The following is a 14011-nucleotide window of genomic DNA, read 5'->3' on the forward strand; positions in this document are numbered from 1 at the left end:
TGCACTTCCCCCTTCATTCACTATGGTATATATATATATATATATATATATATATATATATATATATATATATATATATATATATATATATATATTCATTTTTTTGCATGATGCCTTATACCTGGTCCCTTTGGCACCTCGTGATCGCACTGGCTGGTGAGCTTCTTCCATGTGGGCTTTATTGCTTCTGAGCTAGATGGCCGCTTGTTCACCTTCAAGCCTTTAAGACCCCAGACACTATCTCTTTCAATAGCCGGGCACCATCAGCTTTCTTCGCCACATTTGCTTATGCACCCGTTTGTCTTCAGCGATCCTATCATGGAGGTGTGCAGCCAATGATATGATTTTTTGTTCTTTGATGCCTGATAACTGATCCCTTCGGGACCACACGATCACACAGGTTGGTGTGTTCTTCCATGTGGACTTTGTTGCTTTTGAGCTAGATGGCCACTTGTTTATCTTCAAGCCTTTAAGACCCCAGTCACTATCTCTTTTGATAGCCGGGCACCATCAGCTTTCTTCACCACATTTACTTGTTCACCCGCTTTGGCTTTAGCAGTTGTGTCGGGAGAGTGAGCATCATAGAGTGCAAATTTAATCAAAGAAAGTATTCATGCATTGAGGGAGTGCTTGAGTAGAGGCCCAAGGTCCCTCCACCTATAATACTAAATACTAAACCTTAATACTAAACCTATAAATGTAGACACATAGATCTATTTCCCCATCCTCATATATATATTTGCATGTGTCATGTCTTTGTCTAGACCTCCATAAATGCCCCTTGACTCCCAGCTCCTTCCTCCATCTCCCTTGACTTTCCTCCTGCCCCACTACCATGCTCCGTCCCCACCTGGGCTACAGCTATACCGCTTCTCTACACAACCTTACCCTTGATCATTCCCCACGAGGCCTGCCACTCCCCCCTCACTACCGTTTTGGGTCCCATGTTGTTCCCTTGTCCCTGTGTTTGTTAACACCACTTCCTTACCCCCCCTACCCCTCCCCCACCCCAAGTCCCCCCGGAACTGTCGGTCCCGTTGTTTTTCCTCCAGATAGTTCATCCAGCCTGTCCTATTCAGACAGACCTGTGGAGACACTAACATGCACGAAACCAAGACAGAGGAAAACAAAGCAACAGTAGACAACCAGACAACAAAAACAAACCACTGACAAAGAACAAAACAAAACACTTCACTAAAGAAAAGCTTGTAGTTCGTTCAAGGATCGTTTGCTGGCCCTTAGGAGCATTTTCCAGTCCAGTCTGTTGGGGCACCACACCCTAGCCCCAAAGTCCACTTTCAGCATTATCTGGGGACCTTGCCACTCCATTCCCTTGCTGTTCCGCTGCACTCCCCCAGTGCTTTGCCTCGGTGTGGTGGGATCAGGTCAGGTACAATTCCCACACTGTGTCTCCGGTGCTGTCCCCTGTATCGCCCTTAGTCACTGAGTGCTGCCATCATCATTTTCAAAGCATTCTCTTCCCACTTGAGCCCCATTTCTTTCCCCTCCCTTCCCCTGCCCACCCTCCCTCATGAACCCTTGATAAGTTATAGGTTCTTTTTTCCATAGCTTACATCGCACTCCATCGCCCATCACCCACTTTTCCATTATTCGTTCCCCTGGAGGAGGGTTCTAGTTTGAACTAGAGGAAAGTTGTGTGTTTCATTGGTGTTATACTTCACCCTGACTGGCTCATTTCTTCCTTGTGACCCCTCTGTGAGTGGATGTCCAGTTGTCTACAGATGGGCTTTCGGTCTCCACTTCATGTCCCCCAGCCCCCACCCATTCACCTTGGGTTTGATTTTGTTCTGGGTTAGATGCCTGGTACCAGATCCCATCGACACCTCATGGTCACACAGGCTGTTGTGCTACTTCCACGTGGGTTTTATTGCTTCTCAGCTAGCTGGCCACTTGTCTATCTTCAAGCCTTTAAGACCCCAGATGCTATATCTTTCGATAGTCAGACACCATCAGCTTTCTTCACCACATTTGCTTATGGACCCATTTTGTCTTCAGCGATCGTGTTGGGAAGGTGAGCATCACAGAATGCCAGATTGTTAGAACAAAGTGCTCTTGCGTTGAGGCAGTACTTGAGTAGAGGCCCAATGTCTATCTGCTATCTTGATACTTAATATATAAATATATGTATATAGATCTGTTTCCCTATCATTATCTATAAATATATTTACATATGGACATGCCTGTATTTAGACCTCAATAAACATCCTTTGCCTCCTAGTTCTTTCCTCTATTTCCTTTTACTTTCCTCTTGCCCCACCATCATATTTGGCCTTCATTCGGGTTTAGTAATTCTACGCTGCTGCAATGCCAATGATTAAACCCCACTAGGCATCCTATGCCCTTCTCTCCATTGATTTCAGTTCACTTGCTTTCCCTTGTCCCTGGGTTGGTTTCCTCCACCTCCCCTTCTCCCATATCCCCGCGAACCATTGGTCCCGTTCTTTTCATCTCTGAATTATTTATCCCACCTATCCTATCTAGGTAGACATGCAGATACATTAATAAGTGCAAAAACCCAGCAAAGCCAAATAAAACAACAAAGGAAGTCAAGACCAACCAAACAATAACAACAATAAGAAAAAGAAAACCACGGATAAAAATGAAAAGGTCTATAAATAGTTCAAGGTCTGTTTGTTGGCCTTTATGGGTGTTTTCCTGTCGAGTCTGATGGGGTGCCACACTCTGTCTCCAGTCTATTTTTAGTATTCCCCCAGGATTTCATCACTTTGCTCCCCTTGCTGCTCTGTTGCATGCCCTAGGTGTTTCGTCCCAATGTTATGGCGTCAGATTTTGCACAATTCCCACACTGTGTCTCCAGTATTTTCCCCTGCAGTGCTATGGTTTAGTCTGGGATGTAGTGTCTCGTGGTAGGTCCTGCCCTATTGTCCTCTCTGTGTGTTGTCTTCTCCTAACAGGAATATTGTCCTCGGGGCTTGGTGAGCCAGGATGTCCTTCCCTCCGTCTTCATCCCTTTTCATTTCTCCCCTGTGCTCTAATCAGATGCACCCCTCTCCCCAAGTTGTAGTCCCAGTGCTGTCCACATAGTTGGAATTGGGGCCAGCCCCTCAGACTACTCTATTGGTTCTGTTGTACATGCCGGTAGGTTGAATTCACATCTTGGCACATCGGGTTGAAGCCTGGTCTCTCTCTCCCTCTCCTGTGGAGATATAAACAATACCCTCCCCTTGGGTGGGTTAGTGCCCTGCTCCCTCACACCCATGACTTTATTCTTCTCTTTCTTTACCCTTCTTATTAGTTGTATAAGCTGAGTTTTTCTTCACATTTTTAATACAGTTTGTGGTAAAATTAGGTGCATCAGCTGATATTGTGGTCAGTTTATACTCAATTATATACAGTATATGCCAAAAAACTTAAAATATAGTGTTTACATTATTATGCTTATAGAAATATATGTAATTCCCAGAGCTGTAAAGATCATCAATGAAAAATGGAGGCAGCCTTAAGGGACCTATTACAAAGCACAGATATACTATTTAATATAATGAAGAAAGCACACCCAGTAGAAGACAAGATAGATGGCTGGGGTCTACTGAAAAGAAGAGATTTATGTGCATCAAAACTTCGCAGATAATAGGCACCAGGAGAACCAGAACAAAACATACTGTGGAGAATGAGGCAGGTTGGAGCAGAAACCCCAATCCCATCTGCAGATAATAGGACATGCCCTGAGAGAAGGGTCACAAGGAAGGGATGAATCAACCATGGAGCAGTATAGCACTGATGAAACAGACAATATTCCTCTGGTTCCTTGAGGTTTCCTCATGCCCCAGGTATCATGACCCCAGTCCTGCCTTTTACTGTGGGCTAGGTCAGAGCATGTACATAGGTACAGATAAGAGTTCACAACACACAGAATCCAAGTCAGATAAAACCATCAGGGCCAATAATGAGAGTAGTGATACCAGAAGGGGAAGGTAAAGGGGAGAAAGGGGGAACAAATTACAATGATCTACATATAATCCCCTCCCAGGGGAATGGACAACAGAAAAGTGGGTGAAGGGAGAGATGGGTCGGTATAAGACACGACAAAATAATAATAATCTATAAATTATCAAGGGTTCATGAGGCAGGGCGGGAAGGGAAGGGAAAAATCACAATCCATCCATACACCCATTGCATCAGCACATTTGTACATTTGTAGCCAACAACATTCTCAAAACATTTGCTTTCTACTTGAGTCCTTGGTATCACCTCATAAGAGCTGTACGAGCCCTATAACATGAAAAAAAAACCTCTCAGGAACAAAAATGGGAATAGCGATACCAGGAGGGGAAGTGGAAGGGGGTCGGAAGAGGGGAGCAAGGGGAATCAATAGCAATAATCAATGCATACCCTTCCCCCAAGGGGAACGAACAACAGAAACATGGGTGACGGGAGGCAGCAGTCAGTGTAAGATATGAAAACAATAATAATTTATAATTGACCAGGGGCGGGGAGAGGAGTTGATACCAAGGTCTCAAATAGAAAGTAAATGATTCAAAAATTACAATGGCGATATATGTACAAATATGCTTCATACATTTGATGTATGGATTATTATAAGAGCTGTTAAGAGCCCCCAATAAAATAATCTTTTAAAAATTTTTAACTTCATCAAAAGAATGAACAGAGAACCTATGGACTGGAGGAAAATCATTTGCAAGCATAACAGACAAGGCACTAACCTAAAATTTCTAGAAAACTGCAACGCCTCAATTAGGAAAACAAACAAACACCCACCTTGCAGCTAGCAGTCCCACGTTCAACAACTGACGCCATAACCACAGCACCTTCCAGGTAAGATTACCACCTAGGAAATCCTCTGGGGTAATCATACTCTGCCCTCGAGGGTCACAACCAACTGAAGAAAGACCCCATGGCACACAGTAACAGCAACACGTTTAAGAAGTGAGCAAAAAACATGAACAGACGGTTCAGCAAACAATGGCATCCAAATGAGTAACAACATGGGGAATGCTCATGATCATCAAACATCCAGGAGATGCGAAGCAAAGCAACAATGTGATCACACCAACAATAAAAGCCCAATGAATTTTTAAAATCATTTTATTGGGGGCTCTTACAACTCTTGTTACAAACCATACATTAATTGTATCTGACATGTTTGTACATGTATTCCATCGTTCTTTTCTAGATATCTACTTTCCATTGAGCCCTTGGGATCAGCTCCTCTTTTTGTCCCTCCCTCCTCCTCCCACAACCCTCATGGCCCCCTGATAGATTGTAGATTGTTAGTTATTTTCAAATCTCACACCAACCGCTGTTTCCCTTCCCCTCTGGTTTCTGTTGTTCTTCCCCCTGGTTAGAGGTGTGTGGTTATGTGCCATTCATTGCAATTAGTGCTCCCCTCCCTTCTCACATCCCCCCTCCCCCCTCCTCTTTTGGTATCTCTTCCCATTCCTGTTCCTGGGTTTCATGTGTCGTGAGTTTTATCTCTTGCCTATACCTATGTACATGCTCCCGTCTAGTCTAGATTGGGAGGCGGCGATGAGATCATTATAGGGGGGGGGGGTAAGTGAGGAGGGCTCCAGGGAACAGAGGTATATTGCGTGACCCATTAGTGCTCTACTGCACCCTGATTGACTCCCTCCCTCCCTGCAATCCCTCTGTGGGGGGATATTCCATTGTCCATAGATGGGCTTGGGTCTCTGCTCCAACCCCCCTCCATTCTCAACAATGCATATTTGTTTGTTTGTTTACTGTTTGTTGTGAATCTTCTGATGCCCATCGCGCAGTCTCGATGACACCTCACGATCGCACTGGCTTGTGTGCTTCTTCCATGTGGGCTTGTCGCTTCACTGTTGGATGGCCGCATGTTTAACTTCAAGCCTTTAAGACCCCAGACACTATATCTTTTAATAGCCGGGCACCATCAGCTTTCTTCACCACTTCTGCTTATACACCCATTTTGTCTTCAGTGATCGTGTAGGGGCGAGGGGTGAGCAATACAGAATGCCAATGTGATAGAACAAAGTGGTCTGGTATTGAGGGAAGATGTGAGCTGAGGCCCAAGGCCCGTCTGCAGCTTCAGAGTATTGCCTTATAAATATATGTACCTAGGTCAATATCACTATTGTTATACATTAATGTATTTACATAAGTGCACACCTCTGTTAATCTCCCTATCTATGCCTTTGCTTCCTAGAGCTTGCCTCTGTTTCCTTTTGCCTCCTCCTGCCCCGCCATCACTTTCCCCCTTCTTCCCCATCTCTTAGTGCTTCCTCTCCACTAGCTTGATGTTGCTCTAATACTCACAGGATCTCTACCCTCTCCTAGATGCTGGTTCCTCTTCCCTGGTTGTTCTCCTGTCCATGACGGCGTCCACTCACCACACCCTTCTCCCCACCTCCTTCTTCCCCCTCTACCTTCCGGGGCCATTGGCCCCATTGCCTTTTCCCTGGGCTTCACTCCCATGTCCAACCCATATAATTAGGCAAACCAGCAATGTCCTAGTCCGAACAATAGGAAAACATACGATTGAAAAAAGAAAAGGAAAGAGAAAAAGATGAAAGAAAAAAATATCCCTCTATAGGTCCAGGTCTGTTATCTGGCCCCCATGAGACCCTCCCCCCTGGTCCTGAGGGGGATCCAGTGGCTGCCCCTCCTTGACCAAAGTCCATTCTTGGGGCTCCTCGGGGTCTCTGTGCTCTTCCTTACTCGAATTGCTGATCTGTTTTGCTCCATTCCCCCACTGTCTCCCCGCCGTGTGTCCCCATTGTTGTCCCCTGTCTCCGTAGGCTCCAGTTAGGGGAACATGTCTTGAGTTGTTGGCAGTCCCACAGTCCTCTCTGTGCCCCAGCAGCTCCGTGCAGGGACCTCATCCTCTGGGTTTGCTGTGCCCATATGGAGTCTAGGCCGACTGCCATTTCTCTTTTTCCTTCATGGTTTGCTTCCGTCTGGGTCTGGTAGATTGGTTCCTTTCTCCCACCTGAAGGTCTAGTGTTGTTCTCTGCGGCACACCCTTCCAGGGTGGGGGATAATGCTGGTTCTGGTTGGGGCTAGCCCTGTAGTCCAGTCTTTTCATGTATTCCTCCATGTGTTACATTGCCCCCCTGGTGTGGCGTGTCATAGTGGGGTCTGTATGCACACTCCGATTCTGTGGAGACACAACTAATACTCTCCTGGGTGGGTTAGTGCCCTGTTCCCCCCCCATGCCATCATCTCAGTTTCTCCCTACCCCTATTCTCCCTCCTCCTTCCCCCTTTCCCCTTCTTTATGTTGCGCTCACATGTACCTCCCTGGGTGTGGTCTGACCTCCCTCCTGACTACCCTTATATTGTGAGATAAGTGTCTTTTTTTCTATTCCTGCTGTGCTGATTGTACTTACCTCGGGGGACTCATGTTTACGTGTCCTTTTGAGATTGGCTTCCCTCACTTAACACAATTCCTTCCAGTTCTTCCCATGAAATGACATGTTTCATGTGATCGGCCATGCTTTACAGTGCTGCATAATTCTCCATTGAATGTGTGTGCCAGAGTGTACTAATCTGCTTGTCTATCGATGGAAATTTAGGTTGTTTCCAAATCTTTGCAATTGTGAATTGCACTGCAATAAACATTGGAGGGCAGATAACTGGTCGTGTTTTATTTGTTACCTCCTCTGGGTATATGCCCAGTAGAGGGGTGGCTGGGTTATAAGGTTGATTAATTCCGATTTTCTTTAAGTATCACCAGATCTCTTTGCATAGTGGCTATACATATCTACATGACCACCAGCCATGGAGGGGGGCTCCCATTTCAACACATTCCCTCCAACATTTGTTGCTCTCTGATTTTCTGATTTGGGTTAACCTCAGGGTGTTAGATGTTTGTTATCTCATGATTGTTTCAATTTGCATTTCTCTTATGGCTAATGAATAGGAACACTTTCTCATGTGTTTGTTGGCCATACAGGTCTCCTCCCTAGTGAAAGTTATTTTCTGTTTTTTTTGCCCACTTCCTTAAGGGATTAACTCTTTTCCTCTTTTGCAGGCCATGGGGGTGTTGCAGATTTTAGTGGTGAGCCCTTTGTCCGATGTGTCATTATTAAAATCCTGTCCCAGTGTGTGGGTTGTCTTGTTACTCTCTTGGTGAAGTCTTTCGAGGTGCACAGATGTTTTATTCTTATTAAATCCCATGTGTCGGTTTCCAGCTCACTTGATTGTGTACCCTGTTGCAGTGAGCCCATGAATTCCCTGCACCAATGATCTTAGGTTTGTCCCGATTCCCTCCTTGATGGTCCTGGTGGTTTGGGGTTTAACTTGTAGGTCTGTGATCCACCTTGAGTTTGTTCTTGTGCATGGGGTGAGGTAAATATCTTGTTTCATTTTTCTACATGTGGATATCCATTGATTCCAGCACCACTTGTTAAAAAGGGCATCCACTTCCCACTTGATGATTTTGGGACCCTTGTCAAAGATCAGTTGTCTATATGCTGACGGTGTTACTTCTGGGTTTTAAGAATCAGGAGTATATAAAGAACAACAAGACCAAGGGAGCAACATGGGACCCAAAATGGTAGTGAGGGGCGAGTGGCAGGCCTGTTGGGGAATGATCAAGAGTAAGGTTGCGTAGAGAAGAGGTATAGCTGTAGCCCAGGTGGCGACGGAGCATGGTAGTGGGGCAGGAGGAAAGTCAAGGGAGATGGAGGAAGGAGCTGGGAGTCAAGGGGCATTTATGGAGGTCTAGACAAAGACATGTACATGCAAATATATATGAGGATGGGGAAATAGATCTATGTGTCTATATTTATAGATTTAGTATTAAGGTGGCGGAGGGACCTTGGGCCTCTACTCAAGCATTCCCTCAATGCATGAATATTTTCTTTTATTACATTTGCACTCTATGATGCTCACTCTCCCGACACAACTGCTGAAGCCAAAGCGGGTGAACAAGTAAATGTGGTGAAGAAAACTGATGGTGCCCGGCTATCAAAAGAGATAGTGACTGGGGTCTTAAAGGCTTGAAGATAACCACGCGGCCATCTAGCTCAGAAGCAACAAAGCCCACATGGAAGAACACACCAACCTGAGTGATCACGTGGTCCCGAAGGGATCAGTTATCAGGCATCAAAGAAAAAAATCATATCATTGGCTGCACACCTCCATCATACAATCGCCGAAGACAAACGGGTACATAAGCAAATGTGGTGAAGAAAGCTGATGGTGCCCGGCTATCGAAAGAGATAGTGTCTGGGGTCTTAAAGGCTTGAAGGTGAACAAGCGGCCATCTAGCTCAGAAGCAATAAAGCCCACATGGAAGAAGCACACCGGCCAGTGCAATCACGAGGTGCCAAAGGGACCAGGTATAAGGCATCATGAAAAAAATGTGTGTGTGTGTGTGTGTGTATATATATATATATATATATATATATATATATATATATATATACCATAGTGAATGAAGGGGGAAGTGCAGAGTGGAGACCCAAAGCCCATTTGTCGGCCACTGGAGATCCCCTTATAGAGGGGTTTAGGAGAGGAGATGGGTCAGTCAGGGTGCGATGTAGTACTGATGAAGAACACAGCTTTCCCCCAGATCCTGGATGCTTCCTTCCTCCAACTACCATGATCCAAATTCTACCTTGCAGTGCTGGACAAGGCAGAAGTTGTACACTGGTGCATATGGGAGCTGGAGGCACAGGGAATCCAGGGTGGATGATACCTTCAGGACCAGGGGTGTGAGGGGCGATACTGGGAGAGTAGAGGGTGAGTGGGTTAGAAAGGGGGAACCGATTACAAGGATCCACATGTGACCTCCTCCCTGGGAGACGGATGGCAGAGAAGGGGAGCAAGGGAGACTCCGGATAGGGCAAGATATGACAAAATAACAATCTATAAATTATCAAGGGCTCATGAGGGAGAGGGGAGCGGGGAGGGAGGGGGAAAAAAGAGGACCTGATGCAAAGGGCTTAAGTGGAGAGCAAATGCTTTGAGAATGATTAGGGCACAGAATGTAGGGATGTGCTTTAAACAATTGATGTATGTATATGTATGGATTGTGATGAGTTGTATGAGCCCCTAATACAATGTTTTTAAAAATTACACACTTGGTTTTGTAGACACTTGTCCAGATATTTCTCCTGAAAAAATTATGGATTAGTAAAGGAAAAGAATTGCTTAATAAAAAAATTCTGGTATATATACACACAATGGAGTATTATGTATCCCTAAAAAGCAATGACAAATACACGAAGCATATCATCTCATGGAAGAATTGGAGGAAATAATGCTAAGTGAAGTTAGCCAAGCACAAAAGAACAAGTAGAACATGAGTCCACTGAGGTAAGTCCAAACAGCACAATGGGCATAGAGGAAAAGTAAATTCATAATTTCTGGGTTAAGGTCTAGGAACTCTGGCAGGGGTCAGACTAAACCTATGGATGTATGTGGCATCCAACTTAAAAGAACGGTGAGAAAGAGAGAAAATGGCACTGGGGGAGGAGGGCACTAATCCAGCCATTGTTCACGCCTCCACAGGAAAGGGAGAGAGACCAGACCTCACTCCAGATCAAGCCTTGAGAGCAACATACCTTCATGGATCAGCTCATTTAACAGAGAGGATTGTGGGGCCGGCCCCAATCTGAGCTATGTTGACCACCCCCACCCCACCCCACTTCTCACGTAGAAGATTGGGCTTCGGGGGACAGCACTGAAGATACAGACTGGGTGGAGTGGTCAATCTGTCCTGTCCACATAAGAACAAACTAAGAGAGAGAGAGTGGACTTCATTCTGGCCCACTATACTATCGGCCCCAGCTTGAGATATGTCGTCCCCTCACTGGCCCACCGTACTTCAGGGGACAACACCAGAGACACAGTATGGGAAGTGTGTCCAGTCAACACACACACACACACACACACACCACAGTGGGGTGAATCATGAAAGGACTATAACAAATCAGCAATGGCAACACAGATGCAGAGTCCCCAAAGAATCCCAAAAATGGATTTCTAACTCCAGGGCCAGTACTTGGCACCTCACGTGACCTGGTTGATCGACATTCACAAAGGTCAGCAGATAGACCTGGAACTATGAATAGGCTTTAAAAAATTCAAACATCTATCTTTATAAGATAGGCAGGACAAACAATCCAGAGGAGAAAACAAGACTGACGGTTTGGAAAGGGGGTAGGCATGGGAGAGGAAGAGGTGGGAGCGGGATAAGGGGAGGAGCCTAGAGGCAACTAATTCAGGGACAGGGGAACAACAAGGGATCTAAAATAGAAGGTGAGGAGGGTGTAGAATGCCTGGTAGTGTTCGATCTATTGTAATGTAGCCAAGAGGAATCACTGAAAGCCAAATGAAGGGTGAACATGATAGTGGGACAGGAAGAAAGAAAAAAAATAGAGGAAAGAACTAGAGGTAAAAGCTATATAGAGATATATAAATATAGACATGTATATATGTGAATATATTAATATATAAAGATAGGGGTATTGGGCTATGTATATATATTTATAGGGTAAAGCACTGAATGTGTGCCTAAGCAAATGTGGTGAAGAAGACTGATGGTGCCTGGCTATTAAAAGATATAGCGTCTGGGGTCTTAAAGGTTTGAAGTTAAATAAAGCGGCCATCTAGCAGGGAAGCTACAAAGTTCAAATGAAAGAAGCTCACCATCCTGTGTGATCATGAGGTGTCAATGGAATCAGGTATCAGAAAATCAAAAGCCAACAATCATATCATTATGAAGGAGAGGAGTCAGACTGGAGACCCAAAGTCCATCTGTTGATAATCAGGAACTCCCTCACAGAAGGGACAACTCATCCAGGGTGCAGTGTAGCACCAACGAAACACACAACATTCCTCTAGTTCTTTAATGCTTCCTCCCCCCACTATCATGACTCCAGTTTGACCTCACAAATCCTGATAGAGTGGTGTATATACATTGGTAAAGTTATCAACTTTAGACACAGGGAATCCATGATAGATAAACCCCTCAGAAACAGTAGTTGGAGTAACAATTCTGTGTGAGTATGGGGAATGGGGGAAGAGGGAGGTGATAGCAATGATGGATGTATAACCCTCAAGGGGGATGAATAACAGAGCTGTGGGTGAAGGGATATATCAGACTGTGTAAGATATGAAAAATATATATATTTAATAAGGGTTCATGAGGTGGTAGGATGGGGGATAGAGGGAATAAAGAGAAGCTGATATCCAGGGGCTCAAGTAAAAAGAAAATGTTGTGAAAATGATGGCAGCATCAGTACAAGTTCGCTTGAGGTAATTGATTTATGGACTGTTATAATATCTGTAAGAGCCACAAGTAAAATGATCAATAAAAAAAAAAGTTTGGCAGAAAAGCTTTCTTCGCAGAAATTTCTCCCATTCCCAGCCGAAATCATATAGCTTTTCTTTCTCAAATCAACTCTTGGGCTTTGACCTGTGACCATTTTTTTAAAACATGTTATTAGGGACTCATACAACTCTTATCACAATCCATACATACATCAATTGTGTAAAGCACATCTGTACATTCATCATTTTCAAAGCATTTGCTCTCCACTTAAACCCTTTTCATCAGGTCCTCTTTTTTTCCTCTCCCTCCCTGCTCCCCCCTCCCTCATGAGCCCTTGATAATTTATAAATTATTTTGTCATATCTTGCCCTGTCCGACGTCTCCCTTCACCCCCAGGGAGGAGGTCACATGTAGATCCTTGTAATCAGTTCCCTCTTTCCAACCCACTCGCCCTCTACCCTCCCAGTATCATCCCTCACACCCCTGTTCCTGAAGGTATCATCCACCCTGGATTCCCTGTGCCTCCAGCTCCTATCTGCACCAGTGTACAACCTCTGCTCTATCCAGACTTGCAAGGGAGAATTCGGATCATGCTAGTTGGGGGAGGGGGGGTGAACATTTTTTTTAATAGAAGGAAAACAGCAAAGTGTGACCCACTTATTTTGCGTAACATTATGCCACCCATCTTTCCCTTCCATCCCAGAAAAAGAGATTTTCCCCTCCATAATCAGTTGGTATTCATTTTCACATCTAGTAAGTAACTTCTCTCAGGAGGAAAGCGCTAGAGGCCATCCAGCTTCTGGAAGATTGAAATCGGAATTTCCACAGCAATCCAATTATGCCTTCAACAATTAAAATCAGGAGAAATTACAGTTAGCGTGTACTCACTTCTTTTAAGTCAGTATAACATTAGAACCCCTGGCCAATAAACGGGAGTATTGGTGGCACGGTAGGTTAAGCGGTGACCTTGCTAACTGCAAGATAGGTGGGAACCCACCAGCCACTCTAGTGGAAAAAAGAGGACACTTGACTGCTCCCTTAAAGATTCGCAGCCTCTGAAACCCTATGGATCCCATAGGGTCCTATGTGAGTCGACATGGAGTCAAGGAAGAGGGTTTTGATATTTGTTGCGGGGTTAGCATATGTTCTTGTCATTGGATTGATTCCGACTCCTAGCGAACCTATGTACCAGAACGGAACCGCCCATAGGAACATGATAAGCTTAAATATATATAAAAATAAAAACAAGTAAACTCACTGTCATCCATGCCGCCTCATAGCGACTGGATAGAGCAGGATAGAAATGGCCCCGTGAGTTTTCGAGACTGTAACTCTTTAAGGGACTAGAAATCCACATGGTGGGTCTAATTTTAAAAGGCTGGATTAATTACAACGTCCTTTCGCTGGCTTTGTTTGGGGGCGCACATTGGTGGAGGCTACACATGTATTGTGGGTGGTTTTAAATAAATTTCTCGTTTTTCTCTAGACCCCAAAAGATCATTGGAGTGTATCGGCGGACTCAAGCCGTTAATACCTATAGCTTCACCAAATATAGGTATTAAGTAGAACTGGCCCAGTGGTTAATGCGCCCGCTCCGTGAAATGGGTCCTGTAGTCCATCTGCCTTTCGGTTCCTGCTAGCGCAAAGCGCGCTTAGACTTCGGGGCCGGAACCAGGATTCACGGAACTGGTTGTCCCGCCGGCTTGCTTACGTCGACGCACCCGCGCTGTCTCCGCCCCGGAGACTC

This window comes from Tenrec ecaudatus, chromosome X (assembly GCF_050624435.1).
Source record: "Tenrec ecaudatus isolate mTenEca1 chromosome X, mTenEca1.hap1, whole genome shotgun sequence".
Taxonomy (NCBI): Eukaryota; Metazoa; Chordata; class Mammalia; order Afrosoricida; family Tenrecidae; genus Tenrec; species Tenrec ecaudatus.